We start from the raw sequence: 26356 nt of genomic DNA on the forward strand, positions 1-26356 counted from the left end.
GCTGTTTATTTATGGGAATTCTGTATTGGAAAGGCTCTGTTTCTTTATGGGGATTCTGTATTGGAAGGGCGCTGTTTATTTATGGGGATTCTGTATTGGAAGGGCGCTGTTTATTTATGGGGATTCTGTATTGGAAGGGTGCTGTTTATTTATGGGGATTCTGTATTGGAAGGGTGCTGTTTATTTTTGGGGATTCTGTATTGGAAGGGCGCTGTTTATTTATGGGGATTCTGTATTGGAAGGGTGCTGTTTATTTATGGGGATTCTGTATTGGAAGGGCTCTGTTTATTTATGGGGATTCTGTATTGGAAGGGTGCTGTTTATTTATGGGGATTCTGTATTGGAATGGCGCTGTTTAATTATGGGGATTATGTATTGGAAGGGCTCTGTTTATTTATGGGGATTCTGTATTGGAAGGGTGCTGTTTATTTATGGGAATTCTGTATTGGAAAGGCGCTGTTTATTTATGGGGATTCTGTATTGGAAAGGCGCTGTTTATTTATGGGGATTCTGTATTGGAAAGGCGCTGTTTATTTATGGGGATTCTGTATTGGAAAGGCGCTGTTTATTTATGGGGATTCTGTATTGGAATGGCTCTGTTTATTTATGGGGATTCTGTATTGGAAAGGCGCTGTTTATTTATGGGGATTCTGTATTGGAATGGCTCTGTTTATTTATGGGGATTCTGTATTGGAATGGCTCTGTTTATTTATGGGGATTCTGTATTGGAAAGGCGCTGTTTATTTATGGGGATTCTGTATTGGAATGGCTCTGTTTATTTATGGGGATTCTGTATTGGAAAGGCGCTGTTTATTTATGGGGATTCTGTATTGGAATGGCTCTGTTTATTTCTGGGGATTCTGTATTGGAAAGGCGCTGTTTATTTATGGTGATTCTGTATTGGAAAGGCGCTGTTTATTTATGGGGATTCTGCATTGGAAAGGCGCTGTTTATTTATGGGGATTCTGTATTGGAATGGCTCTGTTTATTTATGGGGATTCTGTATTGGAAAGGCACTGTTTATTTATGGGGATTCTGTATTGGAAATGCGCTGTTTATTTATGGGGATTCTGTATTGGAAAGGCGCTGTTTATTTATGGGGATTCTGTATTGGAATGGCTCTGTTTATTTATGGGGATTCTGTATTGGAATGGCTCTGTTTATTTATGGGGAATCTGTATTGGAATGGCTCTGTTTATTTATGGTGATTCTGTATTGGAAGGGAACTGTTTATTTATGGGGATTCTGTATTGGAATGGCACTGTTTATTTCGGCGGTTCTGTATTGGAAGTGCGCTGTTTATATGTGAGGGTTCTGTATTGGAAGGGCGCTGTTTATTTCGACGGTTCTGTATTGGAATGGCGCTGTTTATTTAGTCGGTTCTGTATTGGAATGGCACTGTTTATTTAAGGGGATTGTGTATTGGAAGGGCGCTGTTCATATAGGCGGTTCTGTATTGGAAGGGGGCTGTTGATTTAGACGGTTCTGTATTGGAAGGGCGCTGTTTATTTAGACGGTTCAGTATTGGAAGGGCGCTGTTTATTTAGACAGTTCAGTATTGGAAGGGCGCTGTTGATTTAGACGGTTCAATATTAGAATGGCACTGTTTATTTGGACGGTTCTGTATTTGAATGGCGCTGTTTAATTAGGTGGTTCTGTATTGGAATGGCACTGTTTAGTTAATGGGATTGTGTATTGGAAGGGCGCTGTTCATTTAGACGGTTCTGTATTGGAAGGGCGCTGTTTATTTAGGCGGTTCAGTATTGGAATGGCACTGTTTATTTAGACGGTTCTGTATTGGAATGGCGCTGTTTATTTAGGCGGTTCTGGATTGGAATGGCACTGTTTATTTAGGCGGTTCTCTATTGGAAGGGCGCTGTTTATTTATGGGGATTCTGTATTGGAAGGGTGCTGTTTATTTATGGGGATTCTGAATTGGAATGGCGCTGTTTATTTATGGGGATTCTGTATTGGATGGGCGCTGTTTATTTAGAAGGTTCTGTGTTGGAATGGCGCTGTTTATTTAGGCGGTTCTGTATTGGAATGGCACTGTTTATTTAGACGGTTCTGTATTGGAATGGCGCTGTTTATTTAGGCGGTTCTGTATTGGAATGGCACTGTTTATTTAGGCGGTTCTCTATTGGAAGGGTGCTGTTTATTTATGGGGATTCTGTATTGGAAGGGTGCTGTTTATTTATGGGGATTCTGAATTGGAATGGCGCTGTTTATTTATGGGGATTCTTTATTGGATGGGCGCTGTTTATTTATGGGGATTCTGTATTGGAAGGGCGCTGTTTATTTATGGGGATTCTGTATTGGAATGGCACGGTTTATTTATGGGGTTTCTGTTTTGGAAGGGCGCTGTTTATTTCTGGGGATTCTGTATTGGAAGGGCGCTGTTTATTTATGGGGATTCTGTATTGGAATGGCACTGTTTATTTATGGGGATTCTGTTTTGGTAGGGCACTGTTTATTTATGGAGATTCTGTATTGGAAGGGCGCTGTTTATTTATGGGGATTCTGTATTGGAATGGCACTGTTTATTAATGGAGATTCTGTATTGGTAGGGCGCTGTTTATTTATGGGGATTCTGTATTGGAAGGGCGCTGTTTATTTTTAGGGATTCTGTATTGGAAGGGCGCTGTTTATTTAGGCGGTTCTGTATTGGGAGGACGCTGTTTATTTATGGGGATTCTGTATTGGAATGGCACTGTTTATATATGGGGATTCTGTATTGGAATGGCTCTGTTTATTTATGGGGATTCTGTATTGGAAGGGCAGTGTTTATTTATGGGGATTCTGTATTGGAATGGCACTCTTTATTTATGGGGATTCTGGATTAGAATGGCCCTGTTTATTTAGGGGGTTCTCCACTGGAATGGCACTGTTTATTTAGATGGTTCTGTATTGGAATGGCACTGTTTATTTAGATGGTTCTGTATTGGAATGGCGCTGTTTATTTAGATGGTTCTGTATTGGAATGGCACTGTTTATTTAGATGGTTCTGTATTGGAAGGGCGGTGTTTATTTATGGGAATTCTGTATTGGAAGGGCGCTGTTTATTTCTGGGGATTCTGTAATTGAAGGATGCTGCTTATTTGAGGGGATTCTGTATTGGGATGGCGCTGTTTATTTATGGGGATTCTGAATTGGAATGGCGCTGTTTATTTATGGGGATTCTGTATTGGAAAGGCGCTGTTTATTTATGGGGATTCTGTATTGGAAGGGCGCTGTTTATTTATGGGGATTCTGTATTGGAAGGGTGCTGTTTATTTATGGGGATTCTGTATTGGAAGGGTGCTGTTTATTTATGGGGATTCTGTATTGGAAGGGCGCTGTTTATTTATGGGGATTCTGTATTGGAAGGGCGCTGTTTATTTATGGGGATTCTGTATTGGAAGGGCTCTGTTTATTTATGGGGATTCTGTATTGGAAGGGCTCTGTTTATTAATGGGGATTCTGTATTGGAAAGGCGCTGTTTATTTATGGGGATTCTGTATTGGAATGGCTCTGTTTATTTCTGGGGATTCTGTATTGGAAAGGCGCTGTTTATTTAAGGGGATTCTGTATTGGAAAGGCGCTGTTTATTTATGGGGATTCTGTATTGGAATGGCTCTGTTTATTTATGGGGATTCTGTATTGGAAAGGCGCTGTTTATTTATGGGGATTCTGTATTGGAAGGGTGCTGTTTATTTATGAGGATTCTGTATTGGAAAGGCGCTGTTTATTTATGGGGATTCTGTATTGGAAAGGCGCTGTTTATTTATGGGGATTCTGTATTGGAATGGCTCTGTTTATTTATGGGGATTCTGTATTGGAAAGGCGCTGTTTATTTATGGGGATTCTGTATTGGAATGGCTCTGTTTATTTATGGGGATTCTGTATTGGAATGGCTCTGTTTATTTATGGGGATTCTGTATTTGAAAGGCGCTGTTTATTTCTGGGGATTCTGTATTGGAAAGGCGCTGTTTATTTATGGGGATTCTGTATTGGAAAGGCCCTGTGTATTTATGGGGATTCTGTATTGGAAAGGCGCTGTTTATTTCTGGGGATTCTGTATTGGAAAGGCGCTGTTTATTTATGGGGATTCTGTATTGGAAAGGCGCTGTTTATTTATGGGGATTCTGTATTGGAATGGCTCTGTTTATTTATGGGGATTCTGTATTGGAAAGGTGCTGTTTATTTATGGGGATTCTGTATTGGAAGGGTGCTGTTTATTTATGGGGATTCTGTATTGGAAAGGCGCTGTTTATTTATGGGGATTCTGTATTGGAATGGCTCTGTTTATTTAGACGGTTCAATATTAGAATGGCACTGTTTATTTGGACGGTTCTGTATTTGAATGGCGCTGTTTAATTAGGTGGTTCTGTATTGGAATGGCACTGTTTAGTTAATGGGATTGTGTATTGGAAGGGCGCTGTTCATTTAGACGGTTCTGTATTGGAAGGGCGCTGTTTATTTAGGCGGTTCAGTATTGGAATGGCACTGTTTATTTAGACGGTTCTGTATTGGAATGGCGCTGTTTATTTAGGCGGTTCTGGATTGGAATGGCACTGTTTATTTAGGCGGTTCTCTATTGGAAGGGCGCTGTTTATTTATGGGGATTCTGTATTGGAAGGGTGCTGTTTATTTATGGGGATTCTGAATTGGAATGGCGCTGTTTATTTATGGGGATTCTGTATTGGATGGGCGCTGTTTATTTAGAAGGTTCTGTGTTGGAATGGCGCTGTTTATTTAGGCGGTTCTGTATTGGAATGGCACTGTTTATTTAGACGGTTCTGTATTGGAATGGCGCTGTTTATTTAGGCGGTTCTGTATTGGAATGGCACTGTTTATTTAGGCGGTTCTCTATTGGAAGGGTGCTGTTTATTTATGGGGATTCTGTATTGGAAGGGTGCTGTTTATTTATGGGGATTCTGAATTGGAATGGCGCTGTTTATTTATGGGGATTCTTTATTGGATGGGCGCTGTTTATTTATGGGGATTCTGTATTGGAAGGGCGCTGTTTATTTATGGGGATTCTGTATTGGAATGGCACGGTTTATTTATGGGGTTTCTGTTTTGGAAGGGCGCTGTTTATTTCTGGGGATTCTGTATTGGAAGGGCGCTGTTTATTTATGGGGATTCTGTATTGGAATGGCACTGTTTATTTATGGGGATTCTGTTTTGGTAGGGCACTGTTTATTTATGGAGATTCTGTATTGGAAGGGCGCTGTTTATTTATGGGGATTCTGTATTGGAATGGCACTGTTTATTAATGGAGATTCTGTATTGGTAGGGCGCTGTTTATTTATGGGGATTCTGTATTGGAAGGGCGCTGTTTATTTTTAGGGATTCTGTATTGGAAGGGCGCTGTTTATTTAGGCGGTTCTGTATTGGGAGGACGCTGTTTATTTATGGGGATTCTGTATTGGAATGGCACTGTTTATATATGGGGATTCTGTATTGGAATGGCTCTGTTTATTTATGGGGATTCTGTATTGGAAGGGCAGTGTTTATTTATGGGGATTCTGTATTGGAATGGCACTCTTTATTTATGGGGATTCTGGATTAGAATGGCCCTGTTTATTTAGGGGGTTCTCCACTGGAATGGCACTGTTTATTTAGATGGTTCTGTATTGGAATGGCACTGTTTATTTAGATGGTTCTGTATTGGAATGGCGCTGTTTATTTAGATGGTTCTGTATTGGAATGGCACTGTTTATTTAGATGGTTCTGTATTGGAAGGGCGGTGTTTATTTATGGGAATTCTGTATTGGAAGGGCGCTGTTTATTTCTGGGGATTCTGTAATTGAAGGATGCTGCTTATTTGAGGGGATTCTGTATTGGGATGGCGCTGTTTATTTATGGGGATTCTGAATTGGAATGGCGCTGTTTATTTATGGGGATTCTGTATTGGAAAGGCGCTGTTTATTTATGGGGATTCTGTATTGGAAGGGCGCTGTTTATTTATGGGGATTCTGTATTGGAAGGGTGCTGTTTATTTATGGGGATTCTGTATTGGAAGGGTGCTGTTTATTTATGGGGATTCTGTATTGGAAGGGCGCTGTTTATTTATGGGGATTCTGTATTGGAAGGGCGCTGTTTATTTATGGGGATTCTGTATTGGAAGGGCTCTGTTTATTTATGGGGATTCTGTATTGGAAGGGCTCTGTTTATTAATGGGGATTCTGTATTGGAAAGGCGCTGTTTATTTATGGGGATTCTGTATTGGAATGGCTCTGTTTATTTCTGGGGATTCTGTATTGGAAAGGCGCTGTTTATTTAAGGGGATTCTGTATTGGAAAGGCGCTGTTTATTTATGGGGATTCTGTATTGGAATGGCTCTGTTTATTTATGGGGATTCTGTATTGGAAAGGCGCTGTTTATTTATGGGGATTCTGTATTGGAAGGGTGCTGTTTATTTATGAGGATTCTGTATTGGAAAGGCGCTGTTTATTTATGGGGATTCTGTATTGGAAAGGCGCTGTTTATTTATGGGGATTCTGTATTGGAATGGCTCTGTTTATTTATGGGGATTCTGTATTGGAAAGGCGCTGTTTATTTATGGGGATTCTGTATTGGAATGGCTCTGTTTATTTATGGGGATTCTGTATTGGAATGGCTCTGTTTATTTATGGGGATTCTGTATTTGAAAGGCGCTGTTTATTTCTGGGGATTCTGTATTGGAAAGGCGCTGTTTATTTATGGGGATTCTGTATTGGAAAGGCCCTGTGTATTTATGGGGATTCTGTATTGGAAAGGCGCTGTTTATTTCTGGGGATTCTGTATTGGAAAGGCGCTGTTTATTTATGGGGATTCTGTATTGGAAAGGCGCTGTTTATTTATGGGGATTCTGTATTGGAATGGCTCTGTTTATTTATGGGGATTCTGTATTGGAAAGGTGCTGTTTATTTATGGGGATTCTGTATTGGAAGGGTGCTGTTTATTTATGGGGATTCTGTATTGGAAAGGCGCTGTTTATTTATGGGGATTCTGTATTGGAATGGCTCTGTTTATTTATGGGGATTCTGGATTAGAATGGCCCTGTTTATTTATGGGGGTTCTCCATTGGAATGGCACTGTTTATTTATGGGGATTCTGTATTGGAATGGCACTGTTTATTTCTGGGGATTCTGTAATTGAAGGATGCTGCTTATTTGAGGGGATTCTGTATTGGGATGGCGCTGTTTATTTATGGGGATTCTGAATTGGAATGGCGCTGTTTATTTATGGGGATTCTGTATTGGAATGGCTCTGTTTCTTTATGGGGATTCTGTATTGGAAGGGCGCTGTTTATTTATGGGGATTCTGTATTGGAAGGGCGCTGTTTATTTATGGGGATTCTGTATTGGAAGGGTGCTGTTTATTTATGGGGATTCTGTATTGGAAGGGTGCTGTTTATTTTTGGGGATTCTGTATTGGAAGGGTGCTGTTTATTTATGGGGATTCTGTATTGGAAAGGCGCTGTTTATTTATGGGGATTCTGTATTGGAATGGCTCTGTTTATTTATGGGGATTCTGGATTAGAATGGCCCTGTTTATTTATGGGGGTTCTCCATTGGAATGGCACTGTTTATTTATGGGTATTCTGTATTGGAATGGCACTGTTTATTTCTGGGGATTCTGTAATTGAAGGATGCTGCTTATTTGAGGGGATTCTGTATTGGGATGGCGCTGTTTATTTATGGGGATTCTGAATTGGAATGGCGCTGTTTATTTATGGGGATTCTGTATTGGAATGGCTCTGTTTCTTTATGGGGATTCTGTATTGGAAGGGCGCTGTTTATTTATGGGGATTCTGTATTGGAAGGGCGCTGTTTATTTATGGGGATTCTGTATTGGAAGGGTGCTGTTTATTTATGGGGATTCTGTATTGGAAGGGTGCTGTTTATTTTTGGGGATTCTGTATTGGAATGGCACTGTTTATTTATGGGGATTCTGTATTGGAAGGGTGCTGTTTATTTATGGGGATTCTGTATTGGAATGGCGCTGTTTAATTATGGGGATTATGTATTGGAACGGCTCTGTTTATTTATGGGGATTCTGTATTGGAAAGGCGCAGTTTATTTATGGGGATTCTGTATTGGAAAGGCGCTGTTTATTTATGGGGATTCTGTATTGGAAAGGCGCTGTTTATTTATGGGGATTCTGTATTGGAATGGCTCTGTTTATTTATGGGGATTCTGTATTGGAAAGGCGCTGTTTATTTATGGGGATTCTGTATTGGAAAGGCGCTGTTTATTTATGGGGATTCTGTATTGGAAAGGCGCTGTTTATTTATGGGGATTCTGTATTGGAATGGCTCTGTTTATTTATGGGGATTCTGTATTGGAAAGGCGCTGTTTATTTATGTTGATTCTGTATTGGAATGGCTCTGTTTATTTATGGGGATTCTGTATTGGAATGGCTCTGTTTATTTATGGGGATTCTGTATTGGAATGGCTCTGTTTATTTATGGGGATTCTGTATTGGAAAGGCGCTGTTTATTTATGGGGATTCTGTATTGGAAAGGCGCTGTTTATTTATGGGGATTCTGTATTGGAAAGGCGCTGTTTATTTATGGGGATTCTGTATTGGAAAGGCGCTGTTTATTTATGGGGATTCTGTATTGGAATGGCTCTGTTTATTTATGGGGATTCTGTATTGGAAAGGCGCTGTTTATTTATGGGGATTCTGTATTGGAAGGGTGCTGTTTATTTATGGGGATTCTGTATTGGAAAGGCGCCGTTTATTTATGGGGATTCTGTATTGGAAAGGCGCTGTTTATTTATGGGGATTCTGTATTGGAAAGGCGCTGTTTATTTATGGGGATTCTGTATTGGAAAGGCGCTGTTTATTTATGGGGATTCTGTATTGGAATGGCTCTGTTTATTTATGGGGATTCTGTATTGGAAAGGCGCTGTTTATTTATGGGGATTCTGTATTGGAAGGGTGCTGTTTATTTATGGGGATTCTGTATTGGAAAGGCGCTGTTTATTTATGGGGATTCTGTATTGGAAAGGCGCTGTTTATTTATGGGGATTCTGTATTGGAATGGCTCTGTTTATTTATGGGGATTCTGTATTGGAAAGGCGCTGTTTATTTATGTTGATTCTGTATTGGAATGGCTCTGTTTATTTATGGGGATTCTGTATTGGAATGGCTCTGTTTATTTATGGGGATTCTGTATTGGAAAGGCGCTGTTTATTTATGGGGATTCTGTATTGCAATGGCTCTGTTTATTTCTGGGGATTCTGTATTGGAAAGGCGCTGTTTATTTATGGTGATTCTGTATTGGAAAGGCGCTGTGTATTTATGGGGATTCTGTATTGGAATGGCTCTGTTTATTTATGGGGATTCTGTATTGGAAAGGCACTGTTTATTTATGGGGATTCTGTATTGGAAATGCGCTATTTATTTATGGGGATTCTGTATTGGAAAGGCGCTGTTTATTTATGGGGATTCTGTATTGGAATGGCTCTGTTTATTTATGGGGATTCTGTATTGGAAAGGCGCTGTTTATTTATGGGGATTCTGTATTGGAATGGCTCTGTTTATTTATGGGGATTCTGTATTGGAATGGCTCTGTTTATTTATGGGGAATCTGTATTGGAATGGCGCTGTTTATTTATGGTGATTCTGTATTGGAAAGGCACTGTTTATTTATGGGGATTCTGTATTGGAAATGCGCTGTTTATTTATGGGGATTCTGTATTGGAAGGGCGCTGTTTATTTATGGGGATTCTGTATTGGAATGGCTCTGTTTATTTCTGGGGATTCTGGATTGGAAAGGCGCTGTTTATTTATGGGGATTCTGTATTGGAAAGGCGCTGTTTATTTATGGGGATTCTGTATTGGAAAGGCGCTGTGTATTTATGGGGATTCTGTATTGGAAAGGCGCTGTTTATTTATGGGGGTTCTCCATTGGAATGGCACTGTTTATTTATGCGTATTCTGTATTGGAAGGGCACTGTTTATTTCTGGGGATTCTGTAATTGAAGGATGCTGCTTATTTGAGGGAATTCTGTATTGGGATGGCGCTGTTTATTTATGGGGATTCTGAATTGGAATGGCGCTGTTTATTTATGGGAATTCTGTATTGGAAAGGCTCTGTTTCTTTATGGGGATTCTGTATTGGAAGGGCGCTGTTTATTTATGGGGATTCTGTATTGGAAGGGCGCTGTTTATTTATGGGGATTCTGTATTGGAAGGGTGCTGTTTATTTATGGGGATTCTGTATTGGAAGGGTGCTGTTTATTTTTGGGGATTCTGTATTGGAAGGGCGCTGTTTATTTATGGGGATTCTGTATTGGAATAGCACTGTTTATTTCTGGGGATTCTGTATTGGAAGGGCACTGTTTATTTCTGGGGATTCTGTAATTGAAGGATGCTGCTTATTTGAGGGAATTCTGTATTGGGATGGCGCTCTTTATTTATGGGGATTCTGAATTGGAATGGCGCTGTTTATTTATGGGAATTCTGTATTGGAAAGGCTCTGTTTCTTTATGGGGATTCTGTATTGGAAGGGCGCTGTTTATTTATGGGGATTCTGTATTGGAAGGGCGCTGTTTATTTATGGGGATTCTGTATTGGAAGGGTGCTGTTTATTTATGGGGATTCTGTATTGGAAGGGTGCTGTTTATTTTTGGGGATTCTGTATTGGAAGGGCGCTGTTTATTTATGGGGATTCTGTATTGGAAGGGTGCTGTTTATTTATGGGGATTCTGTATTGGAAGGGCTCTGTTTATTTATGGGGATTCTGTATTGGAAGGGCGCTGTTTATTTATGGGGATTCTGTATTGGAAGGGCGCTGTTTATTTATGGGGATTCTGTATTGGAAGGGTGCTGTTTATTTATGGGGATTCTGTATTGGAAAGGCGCTGTTTATTTATGGGGATTCTGTATTGGAAAGGCGCTGTTTCTTTCTGGGGATTCTGTATTGGAAAGGCTCTGTTTATTTATGGGGATTCTGTATTGGAAAAGCGCTGTTTATTTATGGGGATTCTGTATTGGAAACGCTCGGTTTATTTATGGGGATTCTGTATTGGAATGGCTCTGTTTATTTATGGTGATTCTGTATTGGAAGGGAACTGTTTATTTATGGGGATTCTGCATTAGAATGGCGCTGTTTATTTATGGGGATTCTGTATTGGAAGGGCGCTGTTTATTTATGGGGATTCTGTATTGGAAGGGCGCTGTTGATTTCTGGGGATTCTGTATTGGAAGGGCGCTGTTTATTTATGGGGATTCTGTATTGGAATGGCTCTGTTTATTTATGGGGATTCTGTATTGGAAAGGCGCTGTTGATTTCTGGGGATTCTGTATTGGAAGGGCGCTGTTTATTTATGGGGATTCTGTATTGGAAGGGCTCGGTTTATTTATGGGGATTCTGTATTGGATTGGCTCTGTTTATTTATGGGGATTCTGTATTGGAAAGGCGCTGTTTATTTATGGGGATTCTGTATTGGAATGGCTCTGTTTATTTATGGTGATTCTGTATTGGAAGGGAACTGTTTATTTATGGGGATTCTGTATTAGAATGGCGCTGTTATTTATGGGGATTCTGTATTGGAAGGGCGCTGTTTATTTATGGGGATTCAGTATTGGAAGGGCGCTGTTGATTTCTGGGGATTCTGTATTGGAAGGGCGCTGTTTATTTATGGGGATTCTGTATTGGAATGGCTTTGTTTATTTCTGGGGATTCTGTATTGGAAAGGCGCTGTGTATTTATGGGGATTCTGTATTGGAATGGCTCTGTTTATTTATGGGGATTCTGTATTGGAAAGGCACTGTTTATTTATGGTGATTCTGTGTTGGAAAGGCGCTGTTTATTTATGGGGATTCTGCATTGGAAAGGCGCTGTGTATTTATGGGGATTCTGTATTGGAATGGCTCTGTTTATTTATGGGGATTCTGTATTGGAAATGCGCTATTTATTTATGGGGATTCTGTATTGGAAAGGCGCTGTTTATTTATGGGGATTCTGTATTGGAATGGCTCTGTTTATTTATGGGGATTCTGTATTGGAAAGGCGCTGTTTATTTATGGGGATTCTGCATTGGAAAGGCGCTGTGTATTTATGGGGATTCTGTATTGGAATGGCTCTGTTTATTTATGGGGATTCTGTATTGGAAAGGCACTGTTTATTTATGGGGATTCTGTATTGGAAATGCGCTATTTATTTATGGGGATTCTGTATTGGAAAGGCGCTGTTTATTTATGGGGATTCTGTATTGGAATGGCTCTGTTTATTTATGGGGATTCTGTATTGGAAAGGCGCTGTTTATTTATGGGGATTCTGTATTGGAATGTCTCTGTTTATTTAAGGGGATTCTGTATTGGAATGGCTCTGTTTATTTATGGGGAATCTGTATTGGAATGGCGCTGTTTATTTATGGTGATTCTGTATTGGAAAGGCACTGTTTATTTATGGGGATTCTGTATTGGAAATGCGCTGTTTATTTATGGGGATTCTGTATTGGAAGGGCGCTGTTTATTTATGGGGATTCTGTATTGGAATGGCTCTGTTTATTTCTGGGGATTCTGTATTGGAAAGGCGCTGTGTATTTATGGGGATTCTGTATTGGAAAGGCGCTGTTTATTTATGGGGATTCTGTATTGGAAAGGCGCTGTTTATTTATGGGGATTCTGTATTGGAAAGGCGCTGTGTATTTATGGGGATTCTGTATTGGAAAGGCGCTGTTTATTTATGGGGGTTCTCCATTGGAATGGCACTGTTTATTTATGGGTATTCTGTATTGGAATGGCACTGTTTATTTCTGGGGATTCTGTAATTGAAGGATGCTGCTTATTTGAGGGAATTCTGTATTGGGATGGCGCTGTTTATTTATGGGGATTCTGAATTGGAATGGCGCTGTTTATTTATGGGAATTCTGTATTGGAAAGGCTCTGTTTCTTTATGGGGATTCTGTATTGGAAGGGCGCTGTTTATTTATGGGGATTCTGTATTGGAAGGGCGCTGTTTATTTATGGGGATTCTGTATTGGAAGGGTGCTGTTTATTTATGGGGATTCTGTATTGGAAGGGTGCTGTTTATTTTTGGGGATTCTGTATTGGAAGGGCGCTGTTTATTTATGGGGATTCTGTATTGGAAGGGCTCTGTTTATTTATGGGGATTCTGTATTGGAAGGGTGCTGTTTATTTATGGGGATTCTGTATTGGAAGGGCTCTGTTTATTTATGGGGATTCTGTATTGGAAGGGTGCTGTTTATTTATGGGGATTCTGTATTGGAAGGGTGCTGTTTATTTATGGGAATTCTGTATTGGAAAGGCACTGTTTATTTATGGGGATTCTGTATTGGAAAGGCGCTGTTTATTTATGGGGATTCTGTATTGGAAGGGTGCTGTTTATTTATGGGGATTCTGTATTGGAAGGGCTCTGTTTATTTATGGGGATTCTGTATTGGAAGGGTGCTGTTTATTTATGGGGATTCTGTATTGGAAGGGTGCTGTTTATTTATGGGAATTCTGTATTGGAAGGGTGCTGTTTATTTATGGGAATTCTGTATTGGAAAGGCACTGTTTATTTATGGGAATTCTGTATTGGAAAGGCACTGTTTATTTATGGGGATTCTGTATTGGAAGGGTGCTGTTTATTTATGGGGATTCTGTATTGGAAGGGCTCTGTTTATTTATGGGGATTCTGTATTGGAAGGGTGCTGTTTATTTATGGGAATTCTGTATTGGAAAGGCACTGTTTATTTATGGGAATTCTGTATTGGAAAGGCACTGTTTATTTATGGGGATTCTGTATTGGAAGGGTGCTGTTTATTTATGGGGATTCTGTATTGGAAGGGTGCTGTTTATTTATGGGAATTCTGTATTGGAAAGGCACTGTTTATTTATGGGAATTCTGTATTGGAAAGGCACTGTTTATTTATGGGGATTCTGTATTGGAAGGGCGCTGTTTATTTATGGGGATTCTGTATTGGAAGGGCGCTGTTTATTTATGGGAATTCTGTATTGGAAAGGCACTGTTTATTTATGGGGATTCTGTATTGGAAGGGTGCTGTTTATTTATGGGGATTCTGTATTGGAAGGGCTCTGTTTATTTATGGGGATTCTGTATTGGAAGGGTGCTGTTTATTTATGGGGATTCTGTATTGGAAGGGCGCTGTTTATTTATGGGGATTCTGTATTGGAAGGGCACTGTTTATTTATGGGAATTCTGTATTGGAAAGGCACTGTTTATTTATGGGGATTCTGTATTGGAAGGGTGCTGTTTATTTATGGGGATTCTGTATTGGAAGGGCACTGTTTATTTATGGGAATTCTGTATTGGAAAGGCACTGTTTATTTATGGGGATTCTGTATTGGAAGGGTGCTGTTTATTTATGGGGATTCTGTATTGGAAGGGCTCTGTTTATTTATGGGGATTCTGTATTGGAAGGGTGCTGTTTATTTATGGGGATTCTGTATTGGAAGGGCGCTGTTTATTTATGGGGATTCTGTATTGGAATGGCACTGTTTATTTATGGGGATTCTGTATTGGAAAGGCGCTGTTTATTTATGGGGATTCTGTATTGGAAAGGCGCTGTTTATTTATGGGGATTCTGTATTGGAATGGCTCTGTTTATTTATGGGGATTCTGTATTGGAAAGGCGCTGTTTATTTATGGGGATTCTGTATTGGAAGGGTGCTGTTTATTTATGGGGATTCTGTATTGGAAGGGTGCTGTTTATTTATGGGGATTCTGTATTGGAAGGGTGCTGTTTATTTATGGGAATTCTGTATTGGAAAGGCACTGTTTATTTATGGGAATTCTGTATTGGAAAGGCACTGTTTATTTATGGGGATTCTGTATTGGAAGGGTGCTGTTTATTTATGGGGATTCTGTATTGGAAGGGCGCTGTTTATTTATGGGAATTCTGTATTGGAAAGGCACTGTTTATTTATGGGAATTCTGTATTGGAAAGGCACTGTTTATTTATGGGGATTCTGTATTGGAAGGGTGCTGTTTATTTATGGGGATTCTGTATTGGAAGGGCTCTGTTTATTTATGGGGATTCTGTATTGGAAGGGTGCTGTTTATTTATGGGGATTCTGTATTGGAAGGGCGCTGTTTATTTATGGGGATTCTGTATTGGAAAGGCGCTGTTTATTTATGGGGATTCTGTATTGGAAAGGCGCTGTTTATTTATGGGGATTCTGTATTGGAATGGCTCTGTTTATTTATGGGGATTCTGTATTGGAAAGGCGCTGTTTATTTATGGGGATTCTGTATTGGAAGGGTGCTGTTTATTTATGGGGATTCTGTATTGGAAAGGCGCTGTTTATTTATGGGGATTCTGTATTGGAATGGCTCTGTTTATTTATGGGGATTCTGTATTGGAAAGGCGCTGTTTATTTATGGGGATTCTGTATTGGAATGGCTCTGTTTATTTATGGGGATTCTGTATTGGAATGGCTCTGTTTATTTATGGGGATTCTGTATTGGAAAGGCGCTGTTTATTTATGGGGATTCTGTATTGGAATGGCTCTGTTTATTTATGGGGATTCTGTATTGGAAAGGCACTGTTTATTTATCGGGATTCTGTATTGGAAATGCGCTGTTTATTTATGGGGATTCTGTATTGGAAAGGCACTGTTTATTTATGGGGATTCTGTATTGGAAAGGCGCTGTTTATTTATGGGGATTCTGTATTGGAAGGGTGCTGTTTATTTATGGGGATTCTGTATTGGAAGGGCTCTGTTTATTTATGGGGATTCTGTATTGGAAGGGTGCTGTTTATTTATGGGAATTCTGTATTGGAAAGGCACTGTTTATTTATGGGGATTCTGTATTGGAAAGGCGCTGTTTATTTATGGGGATTCTGTATTGGAATGGCTCTGTTTATTTATGGGGATTCTGTATTGGAAAGGCGCTGTTTATTTATGGGGATTCTGTATTGGAATGGCTCTGTTTATTTATGGGGATTCTGTATTGGAAAGGCACTGTTTATTTATCGGGATTCTGTATTGGAAATGCGCTGTTTATTTATGGGGATTCTGTATTGGAAAGGCACTGTTTATTTATGGGGATTCTGTATTGGAAAGGCGCTGTTTATTTATGGGGATTCTGTATTGGAAGGGTGCTGTTTATTTATGGGGATTCTGTATTGGAAGGGCTCTGTTTATTTATGGGGATTCTGTATTGGAAGGGTGCTGTTTATTTATGGGGATTCTGTATTGGAAGGGTGCTGTTTATTTATGGGAATTCTGTATTGGAAAGGCACTGTTTATTTATGGGGATTCTGTATTGGAATGGCACTGTTTATTTATGGGGATTCTGTATTGGAAGGGTGCTGTTTATTTATGGGAATTCTGTATTGGAAAGGCACTGTTTATTTATGGGAATTCTGTATTGGAAAGGCACTGTTTATTTATGGGGATTCTGTATTGGAAGGGTGCTGTTTATTTATGGGAATTCTGTATTGGAAAGGCACTGTTTATTTATGGGAATTCTGTATTGGAAAGGCACTGTTTATTTATGGGGATTCTGTATTGGAAAGGCGCTGTTTATTTATGGGGATTCTGTATTGGAAGGGTGCTGTTTATTTATGGGGATTCTGTATTGGAATGGCACTGTTTATTTATGGGGATTCTGTATTGGAAGGGCTCTGTTTATTTATGGGGATTCTGTATTGGAAGGGTGCTGTTTATTTATGGGGATTCTGTATTGGAAGGGCGCTGTTTATTTATGGGGATTCTGTATTGGAAAGGCGCTGTTTATTTATGGGGATTCTGTATTGGAAAGGCGCTGTTTATTTATGGGGATTCTGTATTGGAAGGGTGCTGTTTATTTATGGGGATTCTGTATTGGAAAGGCGCTGTTTATTTATGGGGATTCTGTATTGGAATGGCTCTGTTTATTTATGGGGATTCTGTATTGGAAAGGCGCTGTTTATTTATGGGGATTCTGTATTGGAATGGCTCTGTTTATTTATGGGGATTCTGTATTGGAATGGCTCTGTTTATTTATGGGGATTCTGTATTGGAAAGGCGCTGTTTATTTATGGGGATTCTGTATTGGAATGGCTCTGTTTATTTATGGGGATTCTGTATTGGAAAGGCACTGTTTATTTATCGGGATTCTGTATTGGAAATGCGCTGTTTATTTATGGGGATTCTGTATTGGAAAGGCGCTGTTTATTTATGGGGATTCTGTATTGGAATGGCTCTGTTATTTTTTGGGGATTCTGTATTGGAAAGGCGCTGTTTATTTATGGTGATTCTGTATTGGAAGGGTGCTGTTTATTTATGGGGATTCTGTATTGGAAGGGTGCTGTTTATTTATGGGGATTCTGTATTGGAAGGGTGCTGTTTATTTATGGGGATTCTGTATTGGAAGGGCTCTGTTTATTTATGGGGATTCTGTATTGGAAGGGTGCTGTTTATTTATGGTGATTCTGTATTGGGACGGTGCTGTTTATTTTTGGGGATTCTGTATTGGAAGGGCGCTGTTTATTTATGGGGATTCTGTATTGGAAGGGTGCTGTTTATTTATGGGGATTCTGTATTGGAAGGGCTCTGTTTATTTATGGGGATTCTGTATTGGAAGGGTGCTGTTTATTTATGGGGATTCTGTATTGGAATGGCGCTGTTTAATTATGGGGATTATGTATTGGAAGGGCTCTGTTTATTTATGGGGATTCTGTATTGGAAGGGTGCTGTTTATTTATGGGAATTCTGTATTGGAAAGGCGCTGTTTATTTATGGGGATTCTGTATTGGAAAGGCGCTGTTTATTTATGGGGATTCTGTATTGGAAAGGCGCTCTTTATTTATGGGGATTCTGTATTGGAAAGGCGCTGTTTATTTATGGGGATTCTGTATTGGAATGGCTCTGTTTATTTATGGGGATTCTGTATTGGAAAGGCGCTGTTTATTTATGGGGATTCTGTATTGGAATGGCTCTGTTTATTTATGGGGATTCTGTATTGGAATGGCTCTGTTTATTTATGGGGATTCTGTATTGGAAAGGCGCTGTTTATTTATGGGGATTCTGTATTGGAATGGCTCTGTTTATTTATGGGGATTCTGTATTGGAAAGGCGCTGTTTATTTATGGGGATTCTGTATTGGTATGGCTCTGTTTATTTCTGGGGATTCTGTATTGGAAAGGCGCTGTTTATTTATGGTGATTCTGTATTGGAAAGGCGCTGTTTATTTATGGGGATTCTGCATTGGAAAGGCGCTGTTTATTTATGGGGATTCTGTATTGGAATGGCTCTGTTTATTTATGGGGATTCTGTATTGGAAAGGCACTGTTTATTTATGGGGATTCTGTATTGGAAATGCGCTGTTTATTTATGGGGATTCTGTATTGGAAAGGCGCTGTTTATTTATGGGGATTCTGTATTGGAATGGCTCTGTTTATTTATGGGGATTCTGTATTGGAATGGCTCTGTTTATTTATGGGGAATCTGTATTGGAATGGCTCTGTTTATTTATGGTGATTCTGTATTGGAAGGGAAGTGTTTATTTATGGGGATTCTGTATTGGAAAGGCGCTGTTTATTTCTGGGGATTCTGTATTGGAAGGGATCTGTTTATTTATGGGGATTCTGTATTGGAAAGGCGCTGTTTATTTATGGGGATTCTGTATTGGAAGGGAACTGTTTATTTATGGGGATTCTGTATTGGAAAGGCGCTGTTTATTTATGGGGATTCTGTATTGGAAAGGCGCTGTTTATATATGGGGATTCTGTATTGGAATGGCTCTGTTTCTTTATGGGGATTCAGTATTGGAATGGCTCTGTTTATTTATGGTGATTCTGTATTGGAAGGGAACTGTTTATTTATGGGGATTCTGTTTTGGAAAGGCGCTGTTTATTTATGGGGATTCTGTATTGGAAAGGCGCTGTTTATTTATGGGGATTCTGTATTGGAAAGGCGCTGTTTATTTATGGGGATTCTGTATTGGAATGGCTCTGTTTATTTATGGTGATTCTGTATTGGAAGGGAACTGTTTATTTATGGGGATTCTGTATTGGAAAGGCGCTGTTTATTTATGGGGATTCTGTATTGGAAAGGCGCTGTTTATGTATGGGGATTCTGTATTGGAAAGGCGCTGTTTATTTATGGGGATTCTGTATTGGAAAGGCGCTGTTTATTTATGGGGATTCTGTATTGGAATGGCTCTGTTTATTTATGGGGATTCTGTATTGGAAACGCTCGGTTTATTTATGGGGATTCTGTATTGGAATGGCTCTGTTTATTTATGGTGATTCTGTATTGGAAGGGAACTGTTTATTTATGGGGATTCTGCATTAGAATGGCGCTGTTTATTTATGGGGATTCTGTATTGGAAAGGCGCTGTTTATTTATGGGGATTCTGTATTGGAAAGGCGCTGTTTCTTTCTGGGGATTCTGTATTGGAAAGGCTCTGTTTATTTATGGGGATTCTGTATTGGAAAGGCGCTGTTTATTTATGGGGATTCTGTATTGGAAACGCTCGGTTTATTTATGGGGATTCTGTATTGGAATGGCTCTGTTTATTTATGGTGATTCTGTATTGGAAGGGAACTGTTTATTTATGGGGATTCTGCATTAGAATGGCGCTGTTTATTTATGGGGATTCTGTATTGGAAGGGCGCTGTTTATTTATGGGGATTCTGTATTGGAAGGGCGCTGTTGATTTCTGGGGATTCTGTATTGGAAGGGCGCTGTTTATTTATGGGGATTCTGTATTGGAATGGCTCTGTTTATTTATGGGGATTCTGTATTGGAAAGGCGCTGTTGATTTCTGGGGATTCTGTATTGGAAGGGCGCTGTTTATTTATGGGGATTCTGTATTGGAAGGGCTCGGTTTATTTATGGGGATTCTGTATTGGATTGGCTCTGTTTATTTATGGGGATTCTGTATTGGAAAGGCGCTGTTTATTTATGGGGATTCTGTATTGGAATGGCTCTGTTTATTTATGGTGATTCTGTATTGGAAGGGAACTGTTTATTTATGGGGATTCTGTATTAGAATGGCGCTGTTATTTATGGGGATTCTGTATTGGAAGGGCGCTGTTTATTTATGGGGATTCAGTATTGGAAGGGCGCTGTTGATTTCTGGGGATTCTGTATTGGAAGGGCGCTGTTTATTTATGGGGATTCTGTATTGGAATGGCTTTGTTTATTTCTGGGGATTCTGTATTGGAAAGGCGCTGTTTATTTATGGTGATTCTGTGTTGGAAAGGTGCTGTTTATTTATGGGGATTCTGCATTGGAAAGGCGCTGTGTATTTATGGGGATTCTGTATTGGAATGGCTCTGTTTATTTATGGGGATTCTGTATTGGAAATGCGCTATTTATTTATGGGGATTCTGTATTGGAAAGGCGCTGTTTATTTATGGGGATTCTGTATTGGAATGGCTCTGTTTATTTATGGGGATTCTGTATTGGAAAGGCGCTGTTTATTTATGGGGATTCTGTATTGGAATGTCTCTGTTTATTTATGGGGATTCTGTATTGGAATGGCTCTGTTTATTTATGGGGAATCTGTATTGGAATGGCGCTGTTTATTTATGGTGATTCTGTATTGGAAAGGCACTGTTTATTTATGGGGATTCTGTATTGGAAATGCGCTGTTTATTTATGGGGATTCTGTATTGGAAGGGCGCTGTTTATTTATGGGGATTCTGTATTGGAATGGCTCTGTTTATTTCTGGGGATTCTGTATTGGAAAGGCGCTGTGTATTTATGGGGATTCTGTATTGGAAAGGCGCTGTTTATTTATGGGGATTCTGTATTGGAAAGGCGCTGTTTATTTATGGGGATTCTGTATTGGAAAGGCGCTGTGTATTTATGGGGATTCTGTATTGGAAAGGCGCTGTTTATTTATGGGGGTTCTCCATTGGAATGGCACTGTTTATTTATGGGGATTCTGTATTGGAAAGGCGCTGTTTATTTATGGGGATTCTGTATTGGAAAGGCGCTGTTTATTTATGGGGATTCAGTATTGGAATGGCTCTGTTTATTTATGGTGATTCTGTATTGGAAGGGAACTGTTTATTTATGGGGATTCTGTATTGGAAAGGCGCTGCTTATTTATGGGGATTCTGTATTGGAAAGGCGCTGTTTATTTATGGGGATTCTGTATTGGAAAGGCGCTGTTTATTTATGAGGATTCTGTATTGGAATGGCTCTGTTTATTTATGGTGATTCTGTATTGGAAGGGAACTGTTTATTTATGGGGATTCTGTATTGGAAAGGCGCTGTTTATTTATGGGGATTCTGTGTTGGAAAGGCGCTGTTTATGTATGGGGATTCTGTATTGGAAAGGCGCTGTTTATTTATGGGGATTCTGTATTGGAAAGGCGCTGTTTATTTATGGGGATTCTGTATTGGAAAGGCTCTGTTTATTTATGGGGATTCTGTATTGGAAAGGCGCTGTTTCTTTCTGGGGATTCTGTATTGGAAAGGCTCTGTTTATTTATGGGGATTCTGTATTGGAAAGGCGCTGTTTATTTATGGGGATTCTGTATTGGAAACGCTCGGTTTATTTATGGGGATTCTGTATTGGAATGGCTCTGTTTATTTATGGTGATTCTGTATTGGAAGGGAACTGTTTATTTATGGGGATTCTGCATTAGAATGGCGCTGTTTATTTATGGGGATTCTGTATTGGAAGGGCGCTGTTTATTTATGGGGATTCTGTATTGGAAGGGCGCTGTTGATTTCTGGGGATTCTGTATTGGAAGGGCGCTGTTTATTTATGGGGATTCTGTATTGGAATGGCTCTGTTTATTTATGGGGATTCTGTATTGGAAAGGCGCTGTTGATTTCTGGGGATTCTGTACTGGAAGGACGCTGTTTATTTATGGGGATTCTGTATTGGAAGGGCTCGGTTTATTTATGGGGATTCTGTATTGGATTGGCTCTGTTTATTTATGGGGATTCTGTATTGGAAAGGCGCTGTTTATTTATGGGGATTCTGTATTGGAATGGCTCTGTTTATTTATGGTGATTCTGTATTGGAAGGGAACTGTTTATTTATGGGGTTTCTGTATTAGAATGGCGCTGTTTATTTATGGGGATTCTGTATTGGAAGGGCGCTGTTTATTTATGGGGATTCAGTATTGGAAGGGCGCTGTTGATTTCTGGGGATTCTGTATTGGAAGGGCGCTGTTTATTTATGGGGATTCTGTATTGGAAGGGCTCTGTTTATTTCTGGGGATTCTGTATTGGAATGGCACTGTTTATTTATGGGGATTCTGTATTGGAAAGGCTCTGTTTATTTATGGGGATTCTGCATTGGAATGGCACTGTTTATTTATGGTGATTCTGTATTGGAAGGGAACTGTTTATTTATGGGGATTCTGTATTAGAATGGCGCTGTTTATTTATGGGGATTCTGTATTAGAATGGCGCTGTTTATTTATGGGGATTCTGCATTGGAGTGGCACTGTTTATTTATGGGGATTCTGTATTAGAATGGCGCTGTTTATTTATGGGGATTCTGTATTGGAAGGGCGCTGTTTATTTATGGGGATTCTGTATTGGAAGGGCGCTGTTGATTTCTGGTGATTCTGTATTGGAAGGGCGCTGTTTATTTATGGGGATTCTGTATTGGAAGGGCTCTGTTTATTTCTGGGGATTCTGTATTGGAATGGCACTGTTTATTTATGGGGATTCTGTATTGGAAGGGCTCTGTTTATTTATGGGGATTCTGTATTGGAATGGCACTGTTTATTTATGGGGATTCTGTATTGGAATGGCACTGTTGATTTCTGGGGATTCTGTATTGGAGTGGCACTGTTTATTTATGGGGATTCTGTATTAGAATGGCACTGTTTATTTATGGGGATTCTGTATTGGAATGGCACGGTTTATTTATGGGGATTCTGTATTGGAAGAGCGCTGTTTATTTATGGGGATTCTGTATTGGAAGAGCGCTGTTTATTTATGGGGATTCTGTATTGGAATGGCACTGTTTATTTTTAGGGATTCTGTATTGGAAGAGCGCTGTTTATTTAGGCGGTTCTGTATTAAGGAGGGCGCTGTTTATTTATGGGGATTCCAGATTAGATTGGCACTGTTTATTTGGACGGTACTGTATTGGAAGGGCGCTTTTTATTGAGACGGTTCTGTATTGGAAGGGCGCTGTTTATTTATGGGGATTCTATATTGGGAGAGTGCTTTTTATTTATGGTGATTCTGTATTGGAAGGGCGCTGTTTATTTATGGGGATTCTGTATTGGAAAGGCTCGGTTTATTTATGGGGATTCTGTATTGGAATGGCTCTGTTTATTTATGGTGATTCTGTGTTGGAAGGGAACTGTTTATTTATGGGGATTCTGTATTAGAATGGCGCTGTTTATTTATGGGGATTCTGTATTGGAAGGGCGCTGTTTATTTATGGGGATTCTGTATTGGAAGGGCGCTGTTGATTTCTGGGGATTCTGTATTGGAAGGGCGATGTTTATTTATGGGGATTCTGTATTGGAATGGCTCTGTTTATTTATGGGGATTCTGTATTGGAAAGGCGCTGTTGATTTCTGGGGATTCTGTATTGGAAGGGCGATGTTTATTTATGGGGATTCTGTATTGGAAGGGCTCGGTTTATTTATGGGGATTCTGTATTGGATTGGCTCTGTTTATTTATGGGGATTCTGTATTGGAAAGGCGCTGTTTATTTATGTGAATTCTGTATTGGAATGGCTCTGTTTATTTATGGTGATTCTGCATTGGAAGGGAACTGTTTATTTATGGGGATTCTGTATTAGAATGGCACTGTTTATTTATGGGGATTCTGTATTGGAGTGGCACTGTTTATTTATGGGGATTCTGTATTAGAATGGCGCTGTTTATTTATGGGGATTCTGTATTGGAATGGCTCTGTTTATTTATGGGGATTCTGTATTGGAAAGGCACTGTTTATTTATGGGGATTCTGTATTGGAAAGGCGCTGTTTATTTATGGGGATTCTGTATTGGAATGGCTCTGTTATTTTTTGGGGATTCTGTATTGGAAAGGCGCTGTTTATTTATGGGGATTCTGTATTGGAATGGCTCTGTTTATTTATGGGGATTCTGTATTGGAATGGCTCTGTTTATTTATGGGGAATCTGTATTGGAATGGCGCTGTTTATTTATGGTGATTCTGTATTGGAAGGGAACTGTTTATTTATGGGGATTCTGTATTGGAAAGGCGCTGTTTATTTCTGGGGATTCTGTATTGGAAGGGAACTGTTTATTTATGGGGATTCTGTATTGGAAAGGCGCTGTTTATTTATGGGGATTCTGTATTGGAAGGGAACTGTTTATTTATGGGGATTCTGTATTGGAAGAGCGCTGTTTATTTATGGGGATTCTGTATTGGAAGAGCGCTGTTTATTTATGGGGATTCTGTATTGGAATGGCACTGTTTATTTTTAGGGATTCTGTATTGGAAGAGCGCTGTTTATTTAGGCGGTTCTGTATTAAGGAGGGCGCTGTTTATTTATGGGGATTCCAGATTAGATTGGCACTGTTTATTTGGACGGTACTGTATTGGAAGGGCGCTTTTTATTGAGACGGTTCTGTATTGGAAGGGCGCTGTTTATTTATGGGGATTCTATATTGGGAGAGTGCTTTTTATTTATGGTGATTCTGTATTGGAAGGGCGCTGTTTATTTATGGGGATTCTGTATTGGAAAGGCTCGGTTTATTTATGGGGATTCTGTATTGGAATGGCTCTGTTTATTTATGGTGATTCTGTGTTGGAAGGGAACTGTTTATTTATGGGGATTCTGTATTAGAATGGCGCTGTTTATTTATGGGGATTCTGTATTGGAAGGGCGCTGTTTATTTATGGGGATTCTGTATTGGAAGGGCGCTGTTGATTTCTGGGGATTCTGTATTGGAAGGGCGATGTTTATTTATGGGGATTCTGTATTGGAAGGGCGCTGTTGATTTCTGGGGATTCTGTATTGGAAGGGCGATGTTTATTTATGGGGATTCTGTATTGGAATGGCTCTGTTTATTTATGGGGATTCTGTATTGGAAAGGCGCTGTTGATTTCTGGGGATTCTGTATTGGAAGGGCGATGTTTATTTATGGGGATTCTGTATTGGAAGGGCTCGGTTTATTTATGGGGATTCTGTATTGGATTGGCTCTGTTTATTTATGGGGATTCTGTATTGGAAAGGCGCTGTTTATTTATGTGAATTCTGTATTGGAATGGCTCTGTTTATTTATGGTGATTCTGCATTGGAAGGGAACTGTTTATTTATGGGGATTCTGTATTAGAATGGCACTGTTTATTTATGGGGATTCTGTATTGGAGTGGCACTGTTTATTTATGGGGATTCTGTATTAGAATGGCGCTGTTTATTTATGGGGATTCTGTATTGGAATGGCTCTGTTTATTTATGGGGATTCTGTATTGGAAAGGCACTGTTTATTTATGGGGATTCTGTATTGGAAAGGCGCTGTTTATTTATGGGGATTCTGTATTGGAATGGCTCTGTTATTTTTTGGGGATTCTGTATTGGAAAGGCGCTGTTTATTTATGGGGATTCTGTATTGGAATGGCTCTGTTTATTTATGGGGATTCTGTATTGGAATGGCTCTGTTTATTTATGGGGAATCTGTATTGGAATGGCGCTGTTTATTTATGGTGATTCTGTATTGGAAGGGAACTGTTTATTTATGGGGATTCTGTATTGGAAAGGCGCTGTTTATTTCTGGGGATTCTGTATTGGAAGGGAACTGTTTATTTATGGGGATTCTGTATTGGAAAGGCGCTGTTTATTTATGGGGATTCTGTATTGGAAGGGAACTGTTTATTTATGGGGATTCTGTATTGGAAAGGCGCTGTTTATTTATGGGGATTCTGTATTGGAAAGGCGCTGTTTATTTATGGGGATTCTGTATTGGAATGGCTCTGTTTATTTATGGTGATTCTGTATTGGAAGGGAACTGTTTATTTATGGGGATTCTGTATTGGAAAGGCGCTGTTTATTTATGGGGATTCTGTATTGGAAAGGCGCTGTTTATTTATGGGGATTCTGTATTGGAAAGGCGCTGTTTATTTATGGGGATTCTGTATTGGAATGGCTCTGTTTATTTATGGTGATTCTGTATTGGAAGGGAACTGTTTATTTATGGGGATTCTGTATTGGAAAGGCGCTGTTTATTTATGGGGATTCTGTATTGGAAAGGCGCTGTTTATTTATGGGGATTCTGTATTGGAAAGGCGCTGTTTATTTATGGGGATTCTGTATTGGAAAGGCGCTGTTTCTTTCTGGGGATTCTGTATTGGAAAGGCTCTGTTTATTTATGGGGATTCTGTATTGGAAAGGCGCTGTTTATTTATGGGGATTCTGTATTGGAAACGCTCGGTTTATTTATGGGGATTCTGTATTGGAATGGCTCTGTTTATTTATGGTGATTCTGTATTGGAAGGGAACTGTTTATTTATGGGG

The sequence above is a fragment of the Heterodontus francisci genome, chromosome 25 (assembly GCF_036365525.1).
Source record: "Heterodontus francisci isolate sHetFra1 chromosome 25, sHetFra1.hap1, whole genome shotgun sequence".
Lineage (NCBI taxonomy): Eukaryota > Metazoa > Chordata > Chondrichthyes > Heterodontiformes > Heterodontidae > Heterodontus > Heterodontus francisci.